A 27,692-nucleotide genomic window follows, 5' to 3' on the forward strand; every position below is an offset into this window, starting at 1 on the left:
GTGCTGTCCAGACATAAGTGCAGGCAAAACATCCATGCATATAAAATAAAGTCATTTTTAAAAATTAATAAAATATAAAATCTCAAAGGTGGGCACCTTCTGATATTGGCCTAGAGGTGGGGAAACAACCTGAAAAAAAAAAGATTTGAGCAGGGTTCCAGGCTTCTAAATGTTCAGAAAATGTTGACTACCATGAGGCAAACCTGGGACTAATAGCTAACTGGGGTGCCCATGCGTACATCAAAGCAGATGCTGCCCATGAGGTTCTCCTGACATCCCTTAGTCCCTGCCTCTTACAGGGTCTTCACTTCTCCAACCCAATGACGAGGCTGCCCTTCCCTCAACTGCTCAATCCAGCCATTTTGGCTACACCAGTGATTTTTTTTTTTAACCCTTTTTCCCTTTGGGCCTCTTGGTCTCCTGGTCTCTTGGTTCTCCTCTCTCCCCTCTCCCACTTCTTCACCAGCACAGGGTCTTACACACTCTGGACTCTCTCAGATGTCTTTGCCTCTGGTTATGCTCCTCCTCATATCTCCAATAAGCTTTCTCCTCCACAGAAGCAGTCATGTCCCTTTGGCTTACCTACCACTATGACCACCACCATCATGGTCGGTACCTATCTGTGCTCACAGGAGACCTTTCCCTCCATGACTCAGACCAAGCCCAGCTCACTCTGCTGCAGAAGCCCAGCATTCCTCACAAGGATCAAGTTGGTCTTCAAGCCTATGGGCTCCCAGCCAGCCTGCCCATCAGACATGCCCAGGCATGTCTTCCTCACCCACAATAGACACTGGACTGTTGCCAAACAGTGGAAATATGCAAAGACACATAGACAGAAAAACACTACAATATTCTTGACATTTCCTGTGCCCTTCTGACCTCTTCTGAAGGGTGTGACCATCACCAGACCCCCCTCCCCCCCAGCTAAAAGATCAAAGTGCAAAAGAAACTGGTTACAGCAGGAATGGCAATTTAAGGTGTGAGACTTCCAGGGTCTCTGAGATTGTCAAGGATCCTCTGGAAATGTCACCACTAAAAGCCAGAGAGCTACAGGAAATGGACTAAAGCCAGGTAAACTGGGAAAAATGGTGGGTGAAGATGGGTGTGGTAGTGTAATTCCAGTACTTGGATAGCAGAGGCAGTTGGATCATTGCAAGTCCCAGGCCATCCTGGTCTACATAAGAAGTTCCAGGTCAGCCTGGTCTACATAGTAAGACTAGTATCTCAAGAGAGAAAAATGTCAGGGGACACAAGGGCTTAAGGGAGGTGACAAAGAAAGATAGGTACAACACAGCAGCCTGTCCCACTTCCTACACATAGTCCCATGGAAGTCTCGAGGTGTCACTACAAAGCCAGAAGAAAATGTGAGGGTTATACAATCTCTGCTCACCACTCCCTCGCACATCTGTTGGCACACGGGGCAGAAGGTACAGGGAGTCACGTACCCTTAATTCATGCAGCAAACGTCCTGGGCGTGACCCCTAAGCCTTGGGGAGGATCCTAGGACATTCAGATAGAAAAGGTGGCGCGATGGTCAGTCTTCATTGGCAACATCACTAGATAGGGAGTCATCTAGGACACTCACTTCTGGGTGTGTCTTTGAGAATGTCTCCAGACACGGAGGAGGGAAATCCTGCCCAGGATGGGGAGGCACCATCCCATGGCTGGGGTCTGTAAGGAACAAAACGGAGGAAAGGAAGGAAGCAGGCAGTGAAGGAAGGGTCCACATTTATTCACCTCTCTCGGAATCCTGACTGCACAGGGCAGGACCAGCTCCTTCACACTTCTGTTACCTCCCCTTCCCCACCACAATGGAGTGTCCGTTCCAAGCGTAAGATGGGAGGGCATCGTAAGGATGGAGATCTCACGATGCAGAAACCGGGGGGGGGGGGGCGTGAAAGGCATGGAGAAGGAGGGCCTAAAGCCCCAAGCAAAGGGGCTCCTCCTGGAGCCTGGAGCAGAGCTGGGAGCCCACCTGGGTCCTACAGGAGAAGCCTGCTGCTTGCCCCTACAGGATGGGGACAAGGATAAAACTGGTATCAGGGAAAAGCACGGGTGTGGGCTCAAGGTCAAGAATAGAGAGGTGGGGGGGGGACTTTTGGGATAGCATTGGAAATGTAATTGAAGAAAATACGTAATAAAAAAAAAAGAAAAAAAAGAATAGAGAGGTGGGAAAAGAGGAGAAACGGAGCGCAGTATCGAGAGAGAGAGAGAGAGAGAGAGAGAGAGAGAGAGAGAGAGAGAGAGTATCTCCAGAGAGGACTCTGACCCTGGGCAGACTGACAGTAAAAGACACCGCTCTCCTCTCTCTTGCCCCTTTACACTGAACTCCATCCAGCCTTTGCTCCATGGAAGACCAACCCACCAGTAAGCTAGCAAAAGTCTGCATGTCAGAGGTGACTCGTGCATGCCACCTGTCCCTGCCCTGGTTTACTTTCTATTGCTATGATAAACATAATGATAAGATGAAACTTGGGGAGGGAAAGGGTTTATTCGGCTTCCAATCACGGTATGTCATTGAGGGAAGTCAGAGCAGGAACCTGGAGGCAGAAACTGAAGCAGAGGCCCCTGAGACACACATTGCTTACTGGCTTGCTCTCTCAGCTCATGTTCAGCAGCTTTTCTTATACTTCCCAGGACCGCCTGCCTGCCCAGGGGTGGCTGTAGTGACCCATGGCCGGCTGAGCTCCCCCACATTGATAAAGAAAATGAGACTTGCCCACAGGCCAATCTGATGGAGTCACTTTTTCTATTGAAGGTCCCTCTTCCCAGATTACCCTAGTTTGTGTCAAATGGACAACAAAGAGACAAACACACAACACCCTAGCCAGCAGCATGCGGAGATGTTTATACTCTGCTAACACTCAGTCCAACAAATCAGAACATCAGAGGGTGGGCAGGCCTGGTGACTGTAAGGTTTGGGGATTGTTTTTTAAGTTCTCACCCCCAATCGAGTCCTAGTGACACAGGCATTTTTGAACCCCCGGTCCCCTTAAGAGAGTGTCCTCTGGGGCCTGTGGTGGAGCTGGAACCCTCCCCTTTAGGTTTTTGCTCCTGGTGTTCCTGTGGCCCACAACAAAGTCTCTTTCCCCTTCTTAAACAGCTATTGGCTTTCTTTTTTTCCTTAGTTGAAACATCATTTCCTCTGGAAAAAAATGCCCCAAGTTCCTCAAATCTGAGGATAATTCCTTCTGTAGTATGTGTGTTTAGCACCTGCCACACACACACACACACACACACACCAGCACTGACCTAAGGCTTGGTCTGTCAGGGCTGTGGTCACCTTAGCCTAGCTGCCTTATCCAAGGGCTGAAAAGATAGAGTAAGTGACTCTTTATTTCCATTATAATTTCTTTCTTCCTGGAACTGTCTCTCTCACCTGGAAACTGGAATTAACCCAGTTCTAAAATTTAGATTCACATGGTGCTTGTCTCTGCGAAATGATTAAAGGGTTCAGAGACTGTGAATGGGGGAGCCAGGAGTCCTTGGTATCCAGACAGCTCTCTTCTCAGGGGAAGGATGAATGGGTCTCTGCTTTCTCCCAGGCAGAGTTTGCCAGGCCTTGTGAGCCAGAGTGTCTCCTCCCCTGGCCTCCTGGCTAGGCTCTAATTCTGCCTCCGTTGTCAGGGCAGGTCTGGGAAGGATGAGGGAATTGTCCTTTGGGAAGGTGGGCTAGGCCTTAGTAGGTCTATGTGACGACTCAGCCTGTGGGCAGCCTCTAAGGCGATGAATGCTGTAGCTATAGATTTCATGAAGGTCAAAAGGACCAACAGACGGGGACCGGCTGGCAAGGTGACCGTGCTCCTTGTCTCTAAGTACCAGCTGATGACAACCCCACGACCCCCCAAACACTCAGACTTCTGAGGCCACCATGAGGCACAAATGAAAAGCCCAGCACCTCAGGGACAGTGAGGCCACCCAGCACCCTCCTCATGGAGACTTAAGGTCAATGGTCAGGGATCCCTGGTACTGACCATCACTACCTAGCACTAATTTGTGCTCCCAAACCGAATCTACTCCCCTCCTTCCCCTTCCTGTCCCCGCCCCTGCCCAAAACACCTCCTGCCAGTAACTTCCCCATTTCTATAAATAGCGCCCCCACCCTCCCAGCCAGCGTCACTCTCCCATCCTCCCACTCTCCACGGCCTGGCCTACCGATGTCTCCTGTCTCCCGGATGTGTCCTCGCACACCCTTCCACAGCGCCCTCCTCTTTGGTCCTGATGCTTCCTTTCCTCCGATGGTTCCCCTCACAGCCACTGACAGGGCAGCGTCACACAAGCACCTTCGTTCTTCCGCACTCTCCTCGGATCTCACCCTCCCTTAGAGAAGAAAACAGAACCACAAAGTAGCCCCTAAAGGACCTGAATTTCCAAGCCTCTCTCCAGACTCTGTGTTCTGCCCACATTCTGAAACGTGTGTGTGTGTGTGTGTGTGTGTGTGTGTGTGTGTGTGCGCGCCACTGTCTGTTTGTCTGTGTCTGTCTGTCTCATGTGTCTGTGTGTCTGTGGATCTGTCTTTCGGTCTGTCTTTGTGTGTCTCCATCTGTTTGTGTGTGTGTGTGTGTGTGTGTGTGTGTGTGTGTGTCTATTTCTGTCTTTGTCTCTGTGTGTGTGTCTATGTGTATCTATATGTGTCTGTGTGTCTGTCTGTGTGCACGCACAAGGAAATCAGAAGAGGACATCAGGTGTCCTGCTCTATCATACTCTGTCATACTCCTTTCAGAAAGGGGCCTTCTTCACTGGATATAGAGCTAGGCTGGCAACCAGCAGGCCCCAGTAATTCTGCCGCCTCTGCCCCCCACAGCCCTGGGGTTTTTCCAGGCTCAGGTGCAGTCATTCCCAGCTTTTGATGTGGGCTAGGATCCAAGTTCAGGCTCTCACTCTTGCCTACTGAGCCGTCACTCCAGCCCTGCGCTGTGCTTCTGTGCCTGTTAGTCTCTCCATTCGAAAGAAATGCAGGTCAGCTTCCAAACATTGACATCCTGCTTGGGCTAAAGAGATGGCACGTTTGTTGTCTTCCCCCCCTCCCCACTTTTTAGACAGAGACCCATGTACCTCAGTTTGACCTTGAATTTACTGTGTAGCTGAGAATGACCTTGAACTTCGATCCTCCTCTCTCCACACCTCAGATGCTGGATTTACAGACATATGCTACCATGTCCAATCTATACAGTACTGGGGGGACGGGGTGGGGGGAAATGTCAAATCCAAGGTGTCACATATGCTAGGCAAGCACTCTACCTTGCCTGCCGCTCACTGCATCTTTAGCCCTGGGACTTACTTACCTTGCCACCATTTCTGACCACTCCAACAGCACCCAGCACCCATGCCCCTCCTCCTGTTACATTCCCATCAGACAGAAGGACAGCTCTCTGGAAAGTACCCAGCTTTTGTCCTCCCTTGGTGACAGTTTAAAGAGTGACTCTGCCATTTACCAGCTGTGTGATAGTGGGACTATGCCTTAGTCTCTCTGGACCATGCCTTTCCTGCTCACGCCTCTCAGGGCGGTCGGCGGGACTAATTGTGACCATCTGTATGTAGTACAGTACAATGCCCAAGCCATAAGTACTCACTAAACAGCAGTTAATTAAGGTCACTTCTATACCTGCCCGAGGTAGCTCAGACAAGCCAGCTGTGAGCCTGTCTGCGGACACGTGTGAACAGCCATCACCTGCCTACTTAGCTCAATCCATTTTCAGTTTCACCTGGTGACCTTGAAGATTTTCTGAGCCACCACGGCCTGACCCTCCTCAAGGTGAACATGACTCAGACAGTGAGCTCTCCCCACTCACACTGCGGTCCCCTCCGAAGCTGAGCAGGTCTGGAACCACAACACACTTGCCCTTTCGGGGAGCAGGTTGGGGCACCTCTACTTTGCCATCAGAGTTACAGAATGTTCCCCTAGAGCGTCTAACCCATGCTCTTCAAATGGCTTTAATGGTGGGAGGGAGAAAACCAACCCCCTGTGGACTCGGTTGATGTTAAATGGTCCTACATGTGCTACATCAATCACACTCAGCGTCCTCTCAGCCTAATGTTCTCTCCCGGCAGCTCCATCAGAAATTAGTTCAGAGGAGGTTTCTTGCTTCAAGGACAGCAATGCTGACCAGATGGGACCCGAAGACATGCTGATACAATGACAGGGCCTATTTGGGGACATCAAGACGGCCTGCCACACCTCAGAAAGGTGCAGCTAAAGGCTGAGGAGATGCCTAGAAACCTGGCCAGGCAGGGGGGCTTATTTCTGAGTGGACTCTGAGAGCAGTACCTTCAGGAAGAGATGCTGCTCCCAAGGAAAGCGTTTGCCAAACACAGAAAAGAAGCTCAACTCCAAAGCCTCCAGAGAAATGCAAAGCAGTGGCCTTGTCATCAACTAACTGTCCCTCATGCCATGGCACTGTGATACCCCAGAGTTCAGAGTCCTTAAAGCCCACCCCAGCCGCCAGTGCCATGAGAACCACACCAAAGAGGACAACTATCAGGGTAACTTTTCCTCCCCAGCCCCAGAGACTGCACCCATCCTGAAGGGTTGGCTGGACTAAGACTCCCTCTCAACAGTGTGACAGGAACCCAAGCTGGAGCTCTGGATGGGGTTACTGGAACCTCAAGGCAGCGAGAATGAGTACCACCCACAAGCCTCAGCCACCTCCCTTCCCCTATACCTAAACAGGGAAGGACCCCAGCCACATTCTCTCACTTCCTTTTTCCTTGAGCATTAAGAGGGCAGCCACATACATTTCCCTCAGAGACTTGCCAACACCTTTGCCCGTTCCTCCTGCTCACAGGTTCTCGGGGAGCATCGTGCGCATGTCTATGATGTGTTCCTGGATGCGGAGATGAGAGGGTGATGTTGGGCACCTTCCTCCATCACTCTCCACGGCATTTCCTTTTTGAGATGGGCTCAATCACAGAATCTGAAGCTCACCAGAGCAGCTAGACTGGCTAGCTAGGAACTAGCCAGGAAGCCCCAAAAACCCTCCTGACTCTACCTCCCCAGGGCTGGGATTGCAGGCACACACAAGATGCTCAGCTTTTCCAATGAGTGTTATGGAGCTAAAGTCGGGTTCTCATGCTGTGTGGCAAGCACTTTACCAATGAGATCATGTCCCCAGCCCCCTTTGTAGCTTTCTGATAGCTTTGATTCATGCTCTGTGCTGTGCTCTCTTCTCCATTCAGCACTTTCCTTCCGGCTTTGCTCCTGCCTCCTGCTCTGTCTTCCCTTCCCTACATCTACCCAGACTCTATAGAAAACATGCAGAGAGAGAGAGAGAGAGAGAGAGACAGAGAGACAGAGAGACAGAGAGACAGAGAGAGACAGAGAGAGATCCTAGCACCATCCCTATCCTGCCCTGCAGCGGCAGTGGCTACCTCTTCCCCAGAATAGGCTTCCCTCAAACTTCTCCTCCTTCAACTGGGAAGAAAGCTGGCCATGGCACCCCCTGTCCCCTCCTCTCTTGCCTCCCTGCCTCTGCCATCTCACCTCAGGCACACAAAAGGGGACAGAGGCACCAGATGGCCCAGTGCTAAAGGAGGGCTCAGGAAGGCTGCCGCTCACAGAGGCCCTGCTGGGCCTTCAAGCTTGTCCAAGCTGCTGCTGGCCCAGCCACCCAGCTGGCAGAGGAGCAGGGCACAGGGCCAGTCCTCATCACCAGGCCAGCCCAGGAAGGGGGCCATGCATGCCAGCTGAAAAGCAAAGGATGCTACCCACCCCATGTCTGTGCTCCAAGCATCATGGGCATGGGCCCGGTGACCTGTCGGAGCACAGCTCTCCCATGAGGACGGAGAGGAGCTGCCTGAGCACTACTTCTGTGTAATAGAGGGAGTCAGAGGAGGCTGTCAGTACTCCACAAACACACAGAAAGGTGACTTAATGATGCAGTGTAGTCAGGGGCTATCATTTATTCAGTTTTCTGTAATATTCGTAATCCTACAATAGACCAGCAAAGCAAGAATTATGAACCCTATTTTACAAAGAAACCGACATTCGGAGAAGTTAAATGGCTTGCCCCATGCATGATAGAGAGCCAGTTGATGCAACTTAAAGTTTCTTTTCCAGGTAATCTTCTAGAGGCTGGCAGACTTCCCATCAAGAACCTCCAGGAAAGCTTCAGAGTAGAGAGGGAAGGTTCCAACCCAGCCACATGTCACACCCATCAGTGAGGTCTTTCCACACCATGCTCCTAGGCCTGCCACTGGAGTCCTCTGGGGCCTTTGGGCCGATTCAGTCCACAATACCATGCCTATGGTAGAGGAGAAGATGCCTGTAGCCCTCAAAGCCACAGTTTCCTAGAACAGGGAAGAAAAATGGAGCCTCGAGTGGGATTACATATCTGTAATCCTAGCACTTGGGAGGCTGACACATGAGAATCATGAGTTCTAGACCAGCCTGTGTTACATAGGAGGTGGGGGGAGAGCGGTTGGAAAGGAGGAGGTGATGTTTGATGCCATCAGCGAGATACTTGACATGCTGCCAGCGTAATATAGATGCCCTGTTGACGTCAGCTCCCCCACTTCCCTCTGGACCTGAGATTCCAGGGTCCACACTCAGAGAACGAAAGAGACTCTCACTCTCCTGTTCCACTGACCTTTGATTTACGCCCTAATAAATCTCTGTGCACCCTGTCCCCAGGCCTCCCATAGGGCTTCAGGACAAAGTAGGCCACAAGCCAGCGTAGGCTGGGGATTTCCAGAACTAGGACCTCTGCTCTTAGAACTTTCACGGAAAGGGCTGGGAACTGACCTGCTCCACCCACAGCAGTCAATGTCCACCCAGGCTGAGTTTCTGGAAGCCTGTCCTTTCTTCCTACGGTCCCTCCTCTTCCTTCCCTGACCCACCAAAGGCTCATGTTGAGAGCACAGAGGCCAGCTGACCCCAGGACAGTGACAAGCTCAGCTCTGGCAGGAGCTTTTCTGCCATAGGAAGACAGTGCAAGGCCTCCGGTTCCACCCTGTGTTGTGACAGCACCAATTTTAAGTTACCCGAGGGTTAGAATCTTTCCTTTTCAACTTCTAGTAAGGAAGAGGGTCCGTGAAATGCTAACTACTTTGAGCTTCCTTCCCAGAGCACACTGGGTAGCAGGCACCGCAGGTACAGTGCTGGGAAGGTGGCAGCACTGCCTTCCTGACTTCCCCATCCTGAGAAACTGAGAGTAGGGGCCATTGTCTTCATTTGATCAATGAGGACTCTGTCCGTGAGTGACGGGCCCAGGACTCAGTCCCAGGATCCCACACTAGAGCTTTATCTACCCTGCAATGGCTGCTCCTGAGGCTTATCTTGGGTCTATTTATCTCTTTCCCTCTTTGTTACCGTTGTTCAAAGTGGGCACTATCCAAGCCACCACTGCCACTCTCCTGGGGCTCTCCAATATCCTCCAAACTGTTCTTCTTGTTCAAGGTCCTTACCCCCCATCTTCACACCAGCCAGGGAAGTCCTTTCTGCCACCTTCCCCTGAAGCACAGAGAAGAAAATGAAGCTCCTTCAGGCATGTGACAAACAGGCTACGTGATCTGGTCCCAGTTTCTACTCCTGCCTGTCCCGTGTCTGCCCACCTCTCCCCTCAGCCACACACCCTGGCCACACTGGCCTCCTCTTCCTCCCTCCAGCCTCCTCTTAGCCTTTGTCACTTGACATTTCTTCTCTTACCTTGCCACTGTGTATCTTATCTTGTTTTATTTTCTCCATCACGTGTGTGTTTATTTTTTTTTTAATTCAGATTGCTACATGGCTTTTCATTTGTTCAATTCATCTGTCTTCACCCATCACTGTTATGTGTCATGGGATCATTCGGCCCGTTCCTCATGGCACCTTTCTTCCTGGAACAAACTGGCCAATAGCAGGTGCTCAGTAATGATCCACTGGGTGAATAAAGGAACAATGCTGAGGGGACACGATCGGAAAGCTGACAGCATCAGAGATAGGGAAGTTGGGCAGTCTGACCTCAGTGTGAAAGGACCTGCCAAGCAGCTGTGGGAGAGGCCACCGGAGGCCTGCAGCATAAAGGAGACAGCCATGGATTGTCTACCGACAGAAATCTCTTTGAAAATAGAAGGGAGCCTGAGGTTGTAGCCCAGTTGATAGGAGTATCTACCTCGCTTGTACAAAACCCCAGGTCCAATCCGTAGCACCAGCATCACATAAACCATGTGTACCTGTAATCCCAGCACTGGGGAGGGAGGATCAAAAGGTCAAGGTTGACAACAGCTATCTAATGCAGTTGGAGCCAGTCTAGGAAACAGACAACTTCATCTTTAGAAAAGTTGTTTCTGGGTGGTGGTTAGTTTTTAATGCCACTCTGCGGGGTTCTGCCACAGTGCAACGTGAGCAAACATTCAATCGTCTAGAAAACAGGATGTGGAAAAACAAAAGGAATTAAATGCTGTGGGCTCACATGAACGAGGTTCCCCCGAGTTTGATCTCAGGCACATGAGTTCAGAGGGCCTTCAAGGAGGCTGCCTACAGAAGAAAACTGAAGAGAGGGAGGAGAAGGAAAGGGAGAGGGAAGAGGAGGGGAAGAGGAGGGGGAGGAGGAGGAGGAAGAGGAAGAGGAAGAAGAGGAGGAATGGGAGGGACAAGCATCAGGGACTGGGAGCTGGAGAACTCAGTGGCCATGGAGAAGGAGTGGCCATTGGTAGAAGACCTTCATGATGAAGATAATCTAGGATAGTCTCCACCAGCACTCCCAGAATGCACCCTGACTTCAGAGAAGCCAGAGCATAGATGCAAGGGGACCTCTCCTCCAACCCCAAAGCCAGCGCCTGCCTGGGCTTCTCCCTCTGCAGTTTCTATCCCTGAGGACACTCCTCAGTACCTCCAGCTGCATGGCATCCTGCCTATTTCTCGTGAGCCTCAGTCTTACTTGGTTATGTGGTAAGAGTCAATAATGAAACAAGCAGGGGATTTATTTTGCAATATATGCAGGATGCATGTGGATTTTTAAGATGAAACACGAGTCTTCTGTGAATTTTACACAGTTCTCATTGGTAGAAAACATCCCCAAAGTTACTTACTCTCCGTCTCGCTCAGAGCTGTCAGTAACAAGGGCGATACGGTGATTATGTGCATGGCTTATATAGCTGCAGCGCTAGCGGCTCCGTCCCTCAGTAAACTGGCCTAACAGTAACTTCATAGAACAGAGCTCATATAGTCAAAGGGCTTAAACAGTGCCTGGCTCCCAGGCTCCTCCCTGGCTTTTGGGAGCGGAGGAGGGTTGTTTTGCTATGGTGGGTAAATTGAGAAATGCCATGACAGATATGAAAACCTATGATTCTGTGTTGAGGTTTGGTCTGTTGCTATGTATTGTAATGCTAAATGCTATACCAGAAGGCCTAGGCCTACCATTGACTTCTCTTGTTTACACGCTTCTGTTGGGCAAGCCTTGTTCCTTGATTTAAAACCGTTGGTTAAATACAATTGGCCACAGCCTATTATTGGAGGGGTTAGAGGTAGGTGGGTTTGGTGTGACCTGGTTGGAGGAAGAGGAAGGAGAGAAGAGAGGAACCTGCCACGAGGGGAGAGGAACCAGGAACATGTGGCCAACAGAAACAGCAGGTATCTGGGGTAAAGCTAGGCCAGCAGTTAGAAAAGTAGATTTGGGGTTACCCCTCAGTAGTTGTCAAAGCCAAATAAACTTACCATGGTCTGAGTCTCATTTATCTGTAAGCTAGTCGAGGATAAGTTTGAACCACCTCTAACTACCTTGTCTCCCAAGAAGAGCTTTGGTGACAGTGGGGAATGAGGACATCCCTGGATGGCAGATGTGGTTCAGACACTGGCAACCATCTCACACATACCTTGACTCTCCAAGATGGAGATGAAGGAACGATGGTACCCTAACTCTGCCTTCTGCCACAGACAGCTTGCCTGGTCTCAAGTGTGCTTCCTCACTATTTGCCATCAATCTTCTCCTTTGCTACCAAACCCTACCTATTCTGAGAAGCAGAGCTGTGACTAAGGTAGATGCCTCTGGACTGAACTTTAGGAAGGCATTTGATCCCAGTGGTGCTGACAAACACTCAGGCCCTCAGCATTCCATCTAGCTGCTCCTTCCTCCAAGAAACTCCCTGAACCTCATCTACATAAGTTTTACTGGATTCCCCCTCACCTCCCATCAAATACCACTGTAACTGCCTGTCGCCCATTGGCTGCTCTAATGCCCGGGATCTCCAAAGTGTGGGACACATGCCCTCACCTTTTTGAGACCTATGGAGCCTTGCACATACTTAGCACAGAGAAAATACCTTATAGTGCTTGATGGGTAGAAATGCTATGGATTATTCTTGAGGTAAACTCAAGGCTTTGGAAGGGAGGGGGGATAGTAACTATCCCAGTGGTTCAATGAGACTAGAAAGGACCAGGAAGGAAGAGGAGGAAAGCATGGTTTGAGGAGTAGTTGAAATGTATTATGATTGAAAGACCTTAGGGATGCCTGAGAAGGAATATCTCTGTTCTTCCTGGAGAGATCACATTCTGGACATCACACAACCATTCCCTCACTTTGTCCTGACTACCACGTGGTACCAGATGCTCCGTCAGAGTCAAGAGGATGACGAATGGACATATTCCTACGCCAGGCAGCCCCATGTCTGCTTCTCTTCATGTTGATGGTAGCCATTTGGGCACAGTCCCAATGGGCCTGATACTGGTATACTATAGAGTCACAGAGACCTCAGCCAGTAAGACAGCTTGTGGCGATCCAACTTCAGGAACGGAGCTTAAGGACAGTTTCAGTCAGATGTGACAGAAACAGAACCTACACACCAGGAGGCCGAGCCATGGGTCCTGAAGTTGCCTAGATCACACAGCCTCTTGTCCCTGAACGCCCAGGCCTTGTTCCCTCCATTGTTTAGGTCCTCCTAGATCCACCCAAATGGCTAAAAGATTGTGTCTACACTGAATGAGCTCCTTTGACCAGGAGCGACCACTGAAGCAGTGGATAGAGCAGAAGAGCACTTGCCTGGATTTGAACTGCATCACTTTTGAGAGGATTTTGTTGAATCACCAAGTCTCACACCACTGTTGACTAAATGGCCTGACACATGCAAGGGCTCTACACAGGCCACAGATGGCCTCAACAAATACTGACTGTGTAGCATGAACGTGCAGCTTTGTAAAACTTCTTTCTGTAATTGCGACGGTACGGTATCTCCATTCTGAAAAATGCTCTCTTCAGACACACCAGAAGAGGGCATCAGATTCCACTACAGATGGTTATAAGCCACCATGTGGTTGCTGGGAATTGAACTCAGGACCTCTGGAAGAGAGCAGTCAGTGCTCTTAACCACTGAGCCACCTCTCCAGCCTCTGAAAATGCTATTTTTGAAGGCTATCCACTTGTCAAATGACAACCCTACTCGTTACTTATTTGTCAAGCATTGGATAGCTTTGTGTTTCGTCAGCATGCTTCATTGTGGAAACAACTGGCTTTGGAAAGGCAATTCCTTCACTTGGGGGACCTGAAAATCTAACTGAAAGGAAAGACACTGGGTTATGTTGGGAGGCCTAAAGAAGAGTCTGGGAGTTGACAGCCAAAGCCATTAAGAAAGAAGAGACTGAGTTCATGGTGGGTAGGGGTAAGGCAGCAAGCAGCACTCTGCAGGGCTTGTGCTGGGGGGGAGTAAGAGTAAGTAAGAGTGAAGATTTGATGAGAGGCGGCAGCACAGATAAGCTTGGGCCAGCTTCAAGGGGACTTTCATTTTTCTTTCATTGACAGCAGATTGGGAGAAGATGGAGAAGGCTCCACACACGGTCCCTCTTGAGATGCCTGAGACGATCAAACAAACCACTGCCTGGATTGAACCAGTGACTCGGGAGTGAGAAAGAGCAAGTGGAATCAAGAGATACTTTGGTGGCATGCAAAGCAGAAGCAGCAAGTGGGAATGAGAGACAGAGAGGCAGGCACCCGGGAAGAAGGCAGCCAGAGGCTGGGGTCTGAAGCAGCGCAAGCCAGCGGGAGCGATGCTGATCTGAGACGACAGTTCTGACACACGTGAAGGATATCTAGATCCTGTTCGTTGAGTATATATGAAGGTGACCATGATCTCTGACATGTCTTTAAGTGTGGTGACCATAAGTAGTTGAGCAATTTTTTTTATCGCCATCTCCTCGGGGCGATGGGTGGAGGACTGGTCAGGAGCAGCTGGCACCCAGCCACCCACTTAGGAGGTTTAACAAATCCACCTCCTCAGCTCCCATCCCTGGGAAAGCCTCACCTCGGTCTGCTCCCAACAGCCACTTGCCCCAGCGGGATTCCAGCGACTAGGAGGTGCTCCCCAGCCTGAGTCAGGCTATCTGAGCATGCTCATTCTGGCAAGCAGAGGCCCCAAGTAAGTCTTTTTTTTCCCTCTGGGAAGACAAACCGGTTCTCATTGCCTCCACCTTAGGCAAAGCCCCAACCTCGGTTGCTGTGAGCAGCTCATTCCCAGAAAGAAAAATGACCTTCATTTGCAGAAGAGCATGTGACACCTCCCTGGTTATAGCGTGAACTCCCTGAGAGCAAAAACTGGGTCACCCTGGACTTCGTTTCCTTCTTGGCCCTAGCGCCTGTCTTAGTGTAAGGAAGCTTAGACAGACTCTAATGCTTTTGTCTTTGATTTCTCTTCACAGCAAGGAATTCCTACCATGTACACAGCAGAGTCTTCAAAATCCAATAGGCGTGGATGGAGAGATGGTGCCATAGGTAGAGTGCATGCAGCACAAGCATGAGGGCTTGAGTTCAAGTCCCCAGCACCCATATAAAAAGCCAGTCTCAGCAGCATGTCTCCAGTGGAGAAAGGAGAGCCCCCTGGAGTTTACTTCTCAGTTAGTTTGGCCAAATTAGTAAATTCCAGGTTCAGCATGAGACCTGCTTCAAAAAAAAACTAAGGTAGAGAGCAACTGAAGAGACATTCAACATTGACCTCTGACCTCCACACACACATGCACCCATTCACATGCACGCGCACACACACACACATATCCAATAGAAGCTAAGGCCAGAGTATTGCTGGGAATTTAAGGCCAGTCTGAGCTACATAGCATGAATTTGTCTCCAAAAAAAAAAAAAAAAAAAGGAACCAGGATCAAGTCTTGAGACTTTTTGCTTCCTCTTTTTCTCCACAGTTCTGTACCAACATGTGATACAGAAACTAAGACTCTCGGGAATGGATTCCCAAACCACGCAGTGGTGGGAGGTTGGAGTGTGAGGGGCAGAGCTAAATTACATCACCTTCAGCAAGAAGTCAAGGCAACTCTAAAAATCTTCCCTTTCCCTGTGGTCACACACACAATACCAGGGAGCCTGGGAGTGGAACAAAAGATACCAGGCTCTGCCCCTTGACACACAGGTGCTTGCCACCAAAACAAGCCAGCTAACACCAACCCAACTTCCTCCTTGCTCATCTTCTCTTCTGCAGAACCTCCTTATGGGCCTATCTGGCCACTTCATGACAGATAGATACAAGCTGCTTCTCATGGCAACGGTCAGGATGAAGCTGGAGCTCTGAGTCCTATTAACCTTGACCCTGCGTGACATCTTCAGACCCATACCTAAATAAGTTAGGGAATCTAAGCATCCAAATGGCCTCCCTCCCTCCCCCCACTCCCCAGTATAGGCTGGATCCCTCGCTGGGTACCAGCCCAGCCTGTTGTTCATTTAGAACAGCCTCTAACCTTCCCAGGGGAGCAGTCAGTCATGCAAGGTCCCCACTTGGAGAACAATCAATTTAGACTTCAGTAATTTGGGAGACCTGGGGAGAATTTCCTAAATGAGATCCCTGCTCCCTACACATACTCTCAGTTGCCTAGCAACTAGAGGAAGCGATCTGGAAGTCTGGAACTTACACCACAACCCCCTGTGCAGTGATGAGCCCCGGTGTGGTCCACCTGTGGGGGGGGGAGGCACTGCAGCTGATAATTATCAAGGGTGACAACCATAATCCCAGACCTGCTATTATTGTGTTTACAGAGGTGCAATTGCTACAGAAGCTCACGCCACTGGCCGTTCCCAGGCCCTCTCCCTTCCCGCCCAGTGCTGACTAAGGGAGTAAAATAGCCTCAGGCCGTTCCCAGGAGAGGAGGCTACAGTTTCCTAGGGCCCTGAGGTGTTCTGGTACCGGTTTGACCACTTAATCTGCTTCCCAGGGTTGTGAGTGGCCCCCAACAAGGAAGAGCAGAAAGAATGTCTGTGAGGCTCAGGGTGAACACCCTTGAATTGGGTGGGAGAGGGGTGGCAGGTGGCCAGGACCAGAGATGATGCTAGGGATGTAGAAGAGCTGGGTCTGTTAAAGGGAAACTGGGCTCTGTCTTTTCTCTTCCTGAAGGCAGTTGTCCACCCTCGACCTTCCTTTCTGAATAGTCTGCCTAAGGTCAACTACGGAAGAAGGGGAGACAATGTAGAATTCAAGCAACCTCCCTTCTGGTCTCCAGAAAAATAAAAAAAGGAAGAAGAAGGGGAAATTCAAATCTCCCATGTCGTGAAGCCAGCGAAGTGGGAGGATCGAAGTCTATAAAGCCAGCCACTTGCTTTTCTTTCTTGGGAACTCCTTTGTTTACGAGTTGCCAACCTAAGCTTCAGAGGTTTAAAAAAAAAATCTTGCAGACTCTCGGCAAATTGTGTCAGAGAATACACCATCCTTCCCAACAGCCTTCCAGCGCTGCCTTCTGTCTCCATCCTTCATGCTTTGGGTCTGAATCCTGAATGTAGCAACAATACCCTCGTGTGTCCCTCTTTGGCTTCTCTCAATGAAGCAAAGAGAAGATTACCACGGAGCTCGCCTGAAAGTACACAACCATGAGGACCAACTATTGCAAAGGCCTGGACTCACAGGCTGCTAAAGCCTAGCAGGAAACATGGTCTAGCTGAGTGTGCCCATTGTACCGTGGGGAAACTGAGGCCTCAATGGTGAAAGCAGCCGACTCTTGATAATAAGGTTGGAGGGAGGCGAAAAAAGAAAGCAGAATACAGATTTCCTGACTTCTAAGTCAATTGGCCTTTCTAACTTAACAGACTGCCCCTCAAAACTGCTTGTACTTTGGGTTCAACACACACACACACACACACACACACACACACACATACACACACACCTAGCATTGTCAAGTCCCAAACAGTTTAGCTTTCCAAGGATTTTTCTACAAGGGTCTCATCTTATCCTCAAAGCACTGTTTTCAGATGAGTGAAGCTGATACGTCCAGTCCAGTTGTGTAGTTTGAGAAACAGGCCACCAAGACTTGCCTCAAGCCACAACAAACGTGTCCAGACTGTTCATCTTTCATGACTTGTTTCGGCTTCCTCCCTCCCCTCCCCCGCCCCTCCTCCGCTCTCTCCTCCCCTGCCTTCGTGAGATAGAATCACACTTTAGCTTAGGCTGCTCTGAACCCTGGGATTCTTCTGCCTCAGTCTCTCAAATACGGAGACTCTAGGCCTACAGCACCACGCCCAGGTTCTCCTGAGTGCTCATCCAGCCCCCCTTTCTACCGTACTCTGTGCTCCACACTGGGGAGCACCCAGAAAACCAAATGACACCCTTCCAGAGAAGAGGCTAGTCCACCAACTAACCTCATTCCTCACACAAGCCGCTAGCTACTAAAGGAGAAGCCATTTCCCCTTAGGTTCATTCTCCTCTTTCTCTTTTACCATCCCTCCCCATTTCACAACACTGTGAAAAGAAGAGCAGTTCTACCTCTGAGCCTTTGTCCCGAATCCTGTCCCGTCCCGTCCCCCCCACCGCATGCCTCCCCCCAAAAGCAGCATCAGGAGCAGTATAAGCAGAAATCGCCTGCTCAGCATTCCTGTTGTCTGTGACTGACAGAGGCCTCCAGTAACTTTTGCAAGCTGCTCAGGGTAGGTGGGTGGGGGTATTGGCCAGGAACCGAGCTCAGTAGAGCATCTACTGGAACCTGCCTGGCCTCTCTGTTATGGACAGTGTTTCCACTCTTAAGTGTTTTGCCTCTAACAGACATGGTACCGAAGCAGTGCTTGAAGCCTTTGAGTCCCTTTGAGGGTGGCTGTGCTGTTTGCTGAGTGTGTCAGATTCCCTAGGTCGGAGCTGAGCCTGTGGATTTGCATTTCAAGTACCCTGCTAATGCAGATGCGATTGGCTCAGGTGCCACACTCTGAGAACCACCATGGGGTAAAGGACACAGTTCATCCTCACTGAGGGTCGCAGGATGAAATATGGAGAGGGGGAAAGAACTGGAAAGGGGGAGAAGGAATGGGATGGAGTTGGACTAAGTGAGCCCAGCACCTGTGATGACTTGCAAGCGGAATACTCATGTGTGACTACCAGTGTGCTCATCTGGAAATGACTGGAACTACAGAGGACATCCCTGGCGACTAGGCTTTTGGCTCTCATGGCCCATCTCCTCCCTGATGTCATCCTCCTTCTCCCCCATTTCTCCCCTCCCCCTTCAGAGACTCCCCTGGAGAGAAAGTCCACATCTAGTTGGCTCACTGCACTAGAGCTAGTGCCTCCATAGCCAGCAGTTGCCTAGGGACTGAGGAAGTGAGGCCCCTGGGGCCATCAGCGTAAGCCATGAGCAGAACAAAGGGTCTCGGAGGCACCTGACCACAAGGCCCCTAAAGGCAGGAGTGTGACTAGTGACTCACTGGCCACGTGGGAGAAGGCCTGAGGTCTCCTGCCTCTAGCTTCCACCAAAAAAGAAGGCAGAAGGCAGAGTAAGGGAGGAGGAAGAGCGGATATACGCTCAGCCGGGCTGTCCATTCATGTTGACCTCTCTTTTCTTTCTGCAGAGGGCCCAGCCCAGTTAGGTATTCCCAGGAGGACAGGAACCAATCCCTTTGAAGTGGAAGAAGGCATCTCTGGGAGGAGAGGCCCACCTCTATGGAGAAGACAGGAGAGCCATGCCCCTTGGCCCCAATCTCCCCTTTTTTGTGATCGCCTTGGAGTGATACAGGCTGCTGAGGAAAGAGGGAATGCCCTGGGATCCCCGCTCAATGTTGAACCATGGTGGGTAGGATACAGAAGCCTTAGGACTTCAAGATGCAATAACTAATAGCCAGGAAAGCTCACCCACCTTCCTGAGTATTTCCCAACGAGCTTCCCAGGAACCTATGGGCAGAAAGCACAGCTGCGGGCTGAAGAGGTATATATTCACTTAACCGAGAGAGGGCTGGGCAAAGCCTCTGCTGCCCAAGTCCTTGTTCCAGCCCCTATAATAAGCCCAGATATTGGACTTTGATTTTCTGTGGCTTTGGGGTATAAAGTTTGGGAAGGGAGCTTAAAGAACACTGGAATTACTCTCAGAGGGGGGAGGGGAGCGGGATTCTGTGAGGTTGGTGGGAAAGAGGAGAGGGCAGAAAGAGACCAGGACCATGAGAACTGATCACCACTGCAGCCTGCTGGAGAGGGTACCTCCTGCCAGTGTGGCGAAGGAGCAAACGTCTCAGCCCGTCACCCTTGTCCTCTGTGAGCAACACGTTTGGCCTCCTCCCTGCCTCCACATCCTCCACACCCTTGTTTCTTCCCGCCTCCCACCTGCGGGGCATGTTGCAAGACTCTATTGACCAATGTTTACAGAATGCTCCAAAGAATGCTCCAGTTGCCAAATCCTGAGTCATCTGGCCTAGTCACCCTTCGCTCCTGGTCTGGTTTTCCCACCAGAGAGAAGCCCATGTTCAACAACATTGCTCACCAGGTCTCTCCAGCCAGGAGGCCAGGCCATTTTACAAAACCACTGAGGAAGAGAAGAAAGACACCTTTAGTGAGTGGCCTGCAGCCGATGCAGCAGGAGCTGAACATAACCAAACCCCACAGAGCAGTGCGCAGGAAACAAGCACTTCCCAGCTGAGAAAAGAGAAGCAGAGAAGTCAGAGTTTGACCCAAAGTTAGAAAGAGTGAGAGAGCCGGTGGAAACTGGTTATTTTAAGCCGTTTCCCCCAAGTTTCTTCCCAGAGCATGGAACAAAAGCTCCCAGGCAAGGAACACCTTTGAGGGTGTGATACCAAGAAAGCATGCTTCTTACATTTACTTGATAGAGGGTGTGTGTGTGTGTGTGTGTGTGTGTGTGTGTATGTGTGTGTGTGTGTGTGTGAGAGAGAGAGAGAGAGAGAGAGAGAGAGAGAGAGAGAGAGAGAGAGAGAGAGAGAAACAGGTGTGTGTACCTACAGAGGCCAGGTTTGTCAAACAAATACCTAGCACTGAAGTTACATCATCTGTGGGGTACCATGGATGCTGGGATGTAAACTTTGGTCTCCATAACTGCCCATCGAGAGCTGTTAACTGCTGAACCATCTCTCTAACCCCATTTGAGAAAAAAAAATGAGTCGTATATCAAAATGATACAAAAGGGGGATTAGCATGTATCCGTGTCTTGTGCTCTAGCCCCAGGTCAGGCTCATGAGGTCTCACTCCTTTGTGTTTCACGGTTCATGCCCAGAGCTAGGTGTCCTCCATGGAACAGGGCACAGCAGCACAGACTGGAAAAGAACCCAGCAGAGAAGACCAAACGTGTTGCGTAAGGCTGAGCACTGGACATACATCCCACTAAACCATTCGGTATGCGGAGGACCTCACATGAGGTCAGTAGGGCACTCCAGGGGAAATAAAAAGTGAATCATAGCCCGTGACTTCTATGTATTCACTCAACAGATATTTGTTTCAGGCTGTGATAAATACCAGGTTTAAGAGGAAATGAGAAAAACAAGTTCTTGGTCACAGGGAGCTTACACTCTACTGGGACAAGGGGACATGGACAATTAGCAGCTAAACAAATCACCAGTTCCACATCAGGCTCTCAGCTAGACACTGAGGAGGCCCAGAAGAAAGTGGTTCCCTGCTGGAGAGACTAAGGACGAAGATGCACCACAATGCAATCAAAGAAAGAAGCAGCTGTGACCAGGGCCTGCACACACTCCTCCGGAGGACTCAGAAGGAACACCTTCCTCCAGACTGGGCAGTAGAGGGTATCAGGAAAGGACCTCTGAGAAACATGAGCTCTTTGAAAAAGCCTTACGCCACTGGGGAGACAGAGGCAGGCAGATCTCTGAGTTCCAGGCCAGCCTGGTCTACAGAGAGTGTTCCAAGACATCTAGGGCTACACAGAGAAATTCTCTCTCCAGCACTTGGGAGGCAGAGGCAGGCAGATCTCTGAGTTTTAGGCCAGCCTTGTCTACAGAGCAAGTTCCAGAACAGCCAGGGCTACACAGAGAACCCCTGAAGAAAGAAAGAAAGAAAGAAAGAAAGAAAGAAAGAAAGAAAGAAAGAAAGAAAGAAAGAAAGAAAGAAAGAAAGAAAGAAAGAAAGAAAGAAAGAAAGAAAGAAAGAAAGAAGGGAGAGAGGGAGGGAGGGAGGGAGGGAGGGAGGGAGGGAGGGAGGGAGGGAGGGAGGGAGGGAGGTCTCATGGGATGAGCCAGGCATCTCTCAAGTGGAGGCACAGATGAGAGTGTTCCAGGGAGAGAGAACAGCACAGGGGTTAGGGACCCAGGTGAGAGCTGAGCATTCTCAGGAAAATGACAACTCCAGCATTTCCGATTGACTACAGGCATTCCCTACAAATGCTGGATGGGTTTTTTAAAAATGCAGGGGAAGCTAGACATGGTGGTAGGTACCTGTCATCTCAGCACATGAAAAGTAGAGGCAGGAAGATTAGGAGCTTAAGGTCATCTGCCCCTACATAGTAAATTGGAGGCGGATCTGGGCCACATGAGACACTGTTTCAAAGAAACAAAACCAAGGGGAAAGCAGGTGGGGACCAGACACAAAGGCTTGAACGCCTGCTCCTAGAGAGCTTGGATGCAGCTTTGAATTTCAAGCTGAGACCCATTTAAGTTTAACTCCAACTAGCTCTTAAATATCTCAGCCAAGGATGAGCAGTCAAACTGTCCAAGACAAAGGCTGGCAATAGTCAGAGGTGCAGCGAGGCTCACAAAGAAGGCTCAGAGACCTGGGAATAGCCAAGATTGGCTGCACCAGAGCTGCCTGGGTCATGTGTCAGTAACTCAGCTCTTGAAGCTTGAGGAGGTGCGTGGGGGATGAACCTCACTCTGGGTCATTCTGTCTCATGTGAGAAGCATTAGTTCCTTCATCCATCCCCACCCCCCACCCCCCCCACCCCCAACCCCCACTCCCTTCAGCTTCCAACTCAGCCTTCACCTCTACAGCCTAGACTGTACCAGTAGGACTCCATGGCTGCCTCCTAAGTGTCGGAGCCTTTGAGGCCCTTGGGTTCAGGTGAGGTGCCTCTGGCCCTCCTTTGGCTTGTGCATAAGACCCACCAGGGCTTTCCAGATGAACCCCCTCAGCAACTGCTAATACCAGGAAAGCAACTGGCAGCTGGCTGCCTCTCTCACAGAAGCCTGTCACATCCATCATCCAGGCAGGAGAGGAGCTTCCTGCAGCTCACAACTGCATCCTGTAATTCCCCTGCAGAGCCCTTGTCAAACTGAGCCCCTGGCTTCTGCTCACTCTTCACAGACCCCTGAGATGATCCATATGAAGACAGAGCAACACCTCCCCCGCCCCCAGCCTATTCTCACATTCAAAGTAAAATAAAATCCCGCTCCCCTCTGATTCCCCTATACCTTAGATGACCCAGGCCACAGCATAGGTCTACAGAGATAGCTGGGTACCTCGCTCTGAAGCCAGGACCCAAGAGCAGGACTCCTTCAAGCCCTGTTTTTTTTAATTACTCCTTTGAACTATTCCCACCTCATCAACATTCCATGGTCCTAGATCTCACGGAATTTTGGTTGTGCCCTTCCTGTTCTGCCCCTTATAGCAGACTATGATCCAGGGTTCCCCAAAATCATGCCTCAAAGCTAAACCAGGGACCCTAGGAAAACTGTCAGCTACACGCAGACAAATGTTTTTTTTTCTAAGTCCTTCAAACCATACCAAATGTTCTTCTACAGCTAAAGGATGATGCCACAAAGAAGACTCTGGGCCACGGAGTGCCCCAAGCGGTGGGAGAGTTATGCTATTCCATGACATACACAGATATAAATCAATAAAGTAGAGCATCCCCCCAGGATGCTCCAAAGAAACTGACTCCTAAGCAAGAAAGCCAATCAGAATCCTTAAGAGAGACTCCAGACATCCGCCATTCTGAGGTGTCAACTCTAGTCTCATGCCTCGGTACTGTCACCAGCGCACAAGTCCTGATGTTCCCTGTAGACACATGGGGGAAGGAGGTGCTGGGCACAGGTCTGGGAAGAAAATTCTTGGGGTTCATCAGGACTCCTTTTCTACAGTCGAAGAGCAAAGGGTCAAGAGCTGATTGCAAACTCCAACATTTGCGCCCTTCCCATCTTCCAGCTACCCACCAACTCCATCCCTAGGCTCCTAGGAGGAGCCAACACAGCACATCTGTCTTCATAAGTGCAGGCCCTTCACGGAACTCATCTCATTTTAAAAGAGAACCCAAACAGGTTAGCCCTCCCCATTTCCTCTCGGAGCTCAGTGACAGATTGTCTGATTCACTTCATTACCTTCTACGGGAGCCCATTCATTTCCACCTCATTTTCCCTCCTGACTCTTTTGTTTCTGTTTTTTTAAAACCAGGTGGCATATAGCCCTGAGTGGCCTCCAAATTGCCACAAAGCTGAGGATGACTTTGAATTTCTGACCACCTGCCTTCACCTTCCAAGTGCTGGAGTCACAGGCACAAGCGTCCACATCCAGCAGTCCTTTTTCTTACTTCTACCCCAGTGTATGCTGGCAAGCTGGGCTCAGTCTTCACTCAGAGTTTACCCTGACAGACGTAACTTCTCTCACTCTGCCGTTCTGTCTGAGTCAATCTTCCCTTTTCTACCTTTCTCCTAAAGACCAAAGCATCCAAATGGTTGCTAGTGATCTCTGACTGCCGTGACAAAAGACAGAATCCATCTGAGCAGTAGTAGAACAAGGAGGCTGACCCTGAACTTGGGTTGAAGAGTAGGTGGGATCGTAGACAGGAATCCTCTTTGGTTGGGAATCCTTTCTGTCTCACTTTATTCCATGTTCTAGTGGCCTCTACAAAGAGCTTAAAGCCCATTCACATCTTTGAATATCCAGTGGTATCTAACATAGCAACAATACAAAGTATACAACGTAATAACTATTAGGCCAAAAGAATCCATGGTAAAGCCAGAGCTGTTTGTTGCATGCACGGTCATCAGTATATTAAAACTGAGCTGTTAGTTCATACCCCACTCACCTTGGGACTTGGATTCCCAAGGAAGCACTGTCCTTCACAGGGCAAGTGAGACATCAGAAGGCAGCCAAGCCCCACAGCTCTGTTCATACTTGCCCTAATTCCAGCCACCTCCACTTCATTGGCTGACAATGAGAAAGTAATCTACAAAAACAGGACAAAAGGATCCTAAAGAGGCTGGAGATTTAAAACACTTGCCTAGCATGCCCAACATTCTGGGTTTAATCCCCAGAAACATACACATATATGCACACACATACACACACACACACACACACACACACACACACACACACACACACATATATATATATATATATACACATACATATACACATATACACACATTTACACACACATACACATATACACACACATTTACACACATACACATATACATACATACACATATATACATGCATACACATATATACACACATACACACACATATATACACACTACACATATACACACATGCATACACATATACACATGCACACATATACATATACACACATGCACACATATATACACAAACACACATACACATATATAGATACACACATAGACACACATACACATGCACACACATACACACATATACACATACACATATACACACATGCACGCACATAGATATGTACACACACGTAAACACACACAGAGTTTTAGAGACCCTAAACTTTACCCCTCCCACCCCATGTAAATGTTACTAAAACTCCTCAAATGTCAGGTGACAAGAGAACAAAGTCCAGCTTTTGTCTCCAGCCTTTAAGTGTTTTGATCAGAACTAAAGAGGTAGGAACACAGCAGGAGATTAACCTTGGACTAGATTTCAGACAAGGTCCTCTAACACACAGGTCAATTCTTGTCATTTCTGTGGCTTTCAAAAAATAAGATACTGCTAATGGAGGCAGGGATTGGCTAGGAAGTCCTTACCTGCTAGTGTGCCGAATAGATGGTACACCATGCAAAAGAATCCTTGAGGGCAAGCCTCTTCCGCTCTGTAACAGAGCACTTTGGGACTGGACTGCGGAGCTGGAATCGTGGCAGAGAACACTTTTGTGCCTGGATTACCGACTCCTGCAAATATTGGGGAATATTTATATCCAGGGAGGCTGCATTTGCTTACTTACTGAGTGCGAGCTGAGGGTGGAACAGAGCGGTTCCTCAGACCTAGCATGCCCGAAGCCCAGGATCCCCAGCACCAAAGACTAAAACGCAAAAATGAACTGAGTGAAAGAGTCCTAAATAGGCGTGGTGATGACTGGAGGCAGGAAGTGCTGGGAGAGGTCTTTATACAGCAGAAAGCTCTGTGTAGAGTAGTATGGCATCCAAGAACAGATGTGTGGGCTCCCGCCTCTCCCTCCCCCTCTCCCACCCCTTCTCTCTCTCCTGTGAGATGGCTCAGTTAGGTATAGGTGCCTGCCACAAACTCTGGAGACCTGAGTTCTATCCCCAGGATCCACATGATAGAAGGAGAGAACCTACCTCCGTAAGATCTCCTCTGACTTCACATGTGTGCAACATGCAGGCAGGAGTGCCCACACACCTAAATAATTATAATCTTGGTTTCTCCATACATTTATTTTTATTTTATGTGTATGCATGTTTTGCCTATATGTATGTAAGAATATTGTATTCATGCCTGGTCTACCAAGTAGGTCGGTCCGAAAAGGGCATAGGATCCCTTGGCGCTGGAGTTATAGACAGCTGTGAATTGTCAGATGGGCTCTGGGAATTGAATCCCCCAGAAGATCTGAGCGCATTTTCCAGGCCCTGAAGTAGTATTTTGAATGTAAACGCTTTCACAAACTGAAGGCTCCACTGAGCTGTGCTCACCTAGATCTCTCTTCCCACCCAAGCTCAGCTTCCTCAGGGGACAGCTCTTTTCTACGTCATTTCCTCCTGACTTCTTCTGTGAATTTTCTCCTTTCTTTCCTTTTGGAGACAGAGTCTCTCTACATAGCTCTGGTTATCCTGGAACTCACTCTATAGATCAGGCTGGTCTCAAGCTCACAGGCTCTGCCTGCCTCTGCCTCCAGAGCACTGGGATTAAAGGTGTGTCCACCACACCTAACATTTGCTTTTGTTCTTTAAGACAGGGTGGCATATACCCCATCCTAGCCTACAAACTGCCCTGTGCCTCCGGATGACTTTGAATTTCTGACTACCCACCTTCAACTCTCTGGTGCTTTGTGTCTGTCTTGCATTGATTTATGTCTGTGTGTGTGTCCTGGAACCACTTCTCTCCATACCTCAGCTTGGGACACTGTTAGGCCCAGAAAGTTCTTTGTGGCATGGTTCTATTGGCTGCAGAAGGACCTATGTGTGATTCAAGGGGCTGAGAGAACATGCTACATTCTCTTGGCCTCGCCTGCTCTTAGTTTACAGTTTCCTCAAGGTCTAGTTTTGAGGCAGGATTCTGGGAGCCTACACTTGGGTCCTGGCAGACTGGCAGCAGAACCCTGGTTCTGGGATGGCCTTGGGCTTGCCTTTCCACAACTAAAAAGGAAAGAAGTTAAAAGAATAAAAAGCCCTCCCAACAGATTCCACCTTCTTTGGTGGCCACTTCCTTCCTTCCCTCCTTTTTCCTTCCCTTCCTGCAGAAGCTACCCTGCCCCACCTTCCTTCCTGGAGAGGGGGACCTGCCCTTTCCTCTTGCAGAGTTACTGCCAAAGGATGAACAATGTAATGTGATGGGTGTGTGTGTGTGTGTGTGTGTGTGTGTGTGTGTGTGTGTGTGTGTGTGTTCTAAAGGTGTGTGTGTCTCGTCTGAAAGAGACAGATGGAGTGTAAAACAAAGCAAAGAGAAGCTGGGATGGAGTAAGAAAGTTAGCCCTCAGTGTGTTTCAGAGCTGGTTCCCAGTAGATACCTTCAACTTGAATTTCCAAGCAAAGAGACTGGTGACCACAAGAGCCACAGAATCCCATAGCGCCACTCACAGAGCCCAAATAATGCGATTTCAGAATTGCGGGGGGCCGGGGGATTGCAAAGCGGAAGATGCAAGGGAGATTCAACCTATGTAGTCATTTGAAATTTTTTTCTGTCCCACCGGTCATGGGGGGGAAAAAAAGTACGAAAAAGTGGGAAGAGGCAGCGGGAGAGATGCCAAGGGTTTCTGGAAGGGTCTTGGACAGCTGAGGCTAGAAAGAAGGTTCGATGAAAGGGGCAGGACCACAGAAAAGGTAACATGGAGTTGAGAGACATAAAGAGAAGGGAGCAGTCGCCCCTCACAACAAATGTGCAAAGCTACCAAAGAGCCAGACTGGGGGAGGGGCCAAATGGAGTCCTGGTTAAGACAGCTTTGGAGGGAAGGCCAAACTTGAGGTGGCAAGCACAAAAGACAACACTCCAGGAGGCAGCTGAGAGGGGTGGGAAGAAAGGAGCGATGAAGACAGCAGGAGGTTCAGGAATCAAAGGGTCTGCTAGGGAAGGGGGATCCCAAGAAAGGCGCCCAGGAAGGCCCCCTTTGTCTGGCGAGGGCGGCGGCGGGGGCAGCACGTGCAGCTGGGAGCGCCCGCGAGAGGCTCGCCGCGCGGGGGGCGGCCCCGCCGATCAGC

The 27,692-nt window shown here is 49.8% G+C and overlaps 3 long non-coding RNA genes across 3 annotated transcripts in view; 1 reads left to right on the top strand and 2 right to left on the bottom strand.

Moving 5' to 3' along the window:
- The window catches only part of Gm41980, a 38,553-nt gene extending 33,791 nt beyond the window's left edge, over positions 1–4,762 (bottom strand). The window contains exons 1-2 of the long non-coding RNA XR_001779499.2: positions 4,662–4,762; positions 4,156–4,320 (exon numbers count right to left, since the gene is read on the bottom strand). This is a non-coding gene — a long non-coding RNA (predicted gene, 41980). The remainder of the gene's footprint in view (positions 1–4,155; positions 4,321–4,661) is intronic.
- Positions 952–14,632, top strand: Gm51651. The gene is made up of 3 exons (XR_003948059.1): positions 952–1,071; positions 13,710–14,026; positions 14,603–14,632. It is a non-coding gene; the product is annotated as a predicted gene, 51651 (long non-coding RNA).
- Gm9530 (predicted gene 9530) lies at positions 7,875–27,692 on the bottom strand. The gene is made up of 7 exons (NR_151545.1): positions 25,620–27,692; positions 25,068–25,211; positions 24,131–24,271; positions 10,150–10,337; positions 9,644–9,823; positions 9,308–9,448; positions 7,875–8,286 (listed from the first exon to the last, which is right to left on the bottom strand). It is a non-coding gene; the product is annotated as a predicted gene 9530 (long non-coding RNA).

The sequence above is a fragment of the Mus musculus genome, chromosome 1 (assembly GCF_000001635.26).
Source record: "Mus musculus strain C57BL/6J chromosome 1, GRCm38.p6 C57BL/6J".
NCBI lineage: Eukaryota > Metazoa > Chordata > Mammalia > Rodentia > Muridae > Mus > Mus musculus.